Genomic DNA, 2,125 nt, shown 5'->3' with positions numbered 1-2,125 from the left:
CCTGCTGAAACTGATGTCTGTCCTGTTTATTTTGTCATTGTTTATCTGCTATGCAACTGTCAGCAAATACACAACAGAGTTAAGTCATGTCCAGTTTGCCCAGTCTTGTTTCAAGACTCTGTTCATGTCATGCTCATTTGGTAAGGATTGCGATGGAGTTTGTTGGGATATGTTCATTTTTGCTTTAAATGTGTGGCAGATAGATTTGTTTTGTTTTGTTTTTCCTCCACTGCTGTCAGGATGCAGATGGAAAAGAGGTGGCAGTCACCAGTGATGAAAAGGTTGGTTAGAAATTAATCTGTTAAACAGGATTTACATTTAGAAAATCATCTAGCCAGACTTATTTATTTTGTCCTAGGTATGTACTTGCCATCCTTTGTGCTTTTACTCAAAGCAGTAAGGTGAGGGGAAATTCAGACTGATTCATTCTACCATGTGTTAGATCTGGGACCATTTCACTGGCAGGAAAAAAAAAACAAAGAGGAACACCTTTTCTCTCTCCTTCATTGCTCACTACTCACCAATTCCCAGATGCCTAAAACAGATAATAAATAACATTAATGTTATTAGCATCTTACTGATTCCAGAAAGCAGTTGATTGCTTGTGTTCTTCAGGGCTTTTCTTGTTCCATATACAGAGATTTAAAGATGAGTGAGTATTACTTGTTATTTTTGCTGCCATTGGCAGATAATTGGAATTCTCAAAAGTCTCATTCCTCAGTTCATTAGATATTTAGAACTACCAGTAGTAGCCAAGCAGTGGGCTAGCAGGGAACACCTGTTTTATTTCCTCTTACAGACAGTATTGTTAACATTTTAATTGTGAAACTGTTTGCTCTCAGAGTATAGGAAGGTGTAGGAAGCTGGGGGCTGGATGGGTTTATTAATCTGATCTAATGACTTTTGTGAGCAATCTGTAATTAGGACCTAGCCAGGATACAGTCACAGAACAGGGAATGACATGTGAGATTGACTGCTTCTACCAGTGCAGACCATTCTGATGGTGGATCCTGTCTAACAATTTATGTAAAACAGGTTGGAATGCAGAAATCTTCATCTGTTTTGCAACATACTGCATTCACCTACTGCCTGTTTTGTAAATACACATGTAATTAGGACAATCATGACATTTGAAGGCTGGTAATTTTTTAGATTATAAACCAACATTGTCTCTTGGAGCGTGCTCTTACCTATAAAAAGTGTAACTCATTGTCTTGGGGAAAAAGAAGCAGCATATCAGTCAAATCTCAGGTTATGTAGATGAGCTTCTTTGTTTATTCATTCACTTTTTCCCTTATCTTTTTAATTGCTTTATTAAAAAAACCAAACGTTTTTACTTTACAAAATACCAATAGTACTCTCCTTTAAAACTCTAGGAAAGTATATGATTAAGATTTCTCCTCCCAGAAGTGTGTTGTAAACCTTGCAGAGCAGAAAATGGCTCATTTTGTGGATAATTTTAATCTAGATAGCTGCAGGTTAGCAACAACTCTGATTTTTCTCTGCATTACAAGAAAAAATGTCATTTTGGGTTTCAGATCCCTAGATACAAGCCGTTTCCAAGAGTACATTTTCACACTGTTTAATCTGATCCAACTTCAGCCTGCTGCTGGAGGCAGTTTTGTTCTGCCTGACAGAGCTGGACGTTCTCAGTTCCTCCCTTGAGCTGGATCTAGCAATCTGTCCCTGCCTGCTGACCAAGAGCTGGGGCTGTGGGACTGGTCTCCTGGTGGGCTGGTAACCTGCTCTGACTCACGGGATGATCACCAGATTCAGTGCCAGGGAAATGGCAGGAGTGAGCTTGGAGGAGAAATGGGAGTTGGGTTCCTCTTTGGCTACAAGCTGTGAGTAGCCCAGAGCAAGCAGAAGGTGGGGTTGTCTCGTGCCTGCTGTGGTGGGTGACAGGACAACACCTGCTGTCCAGCGCTGCTGGAAGGACTCCAGTGTGGTTTTCTTCTCAGTGGCTCTCATAGATTTTCGCTTTGAAGTGCATGAACAAGATGATGTATACTGGAAGCAGAACAAAAAAGAATCTGCTGGCTCAAGTGCAGCTTTTCTGAGCAGCCCCTCTCTCTCTCTCTAGCAGGAGGAGGAGGAGCCCCTCGCCCCCACCAGCCAGACGCCG

Source organism: Merops nubicus, unplaced genomic scaffold (genome assembly GCF_000691845.1).
Source record: "Merops nubicus isolate BGI_N331 unplaced genomic scaffold, ASM69184v1 scaffold9571, whole genome shotgun sequence".
NCBI classification, from domain to species: Eukaryota; Metazoa; Chordata; class Aves; order Coraciiformes; family Meropidae; genus Merops; species Merops nubicus.
This window is presented reverse-complemented; position numbering follows the sequence as displayed.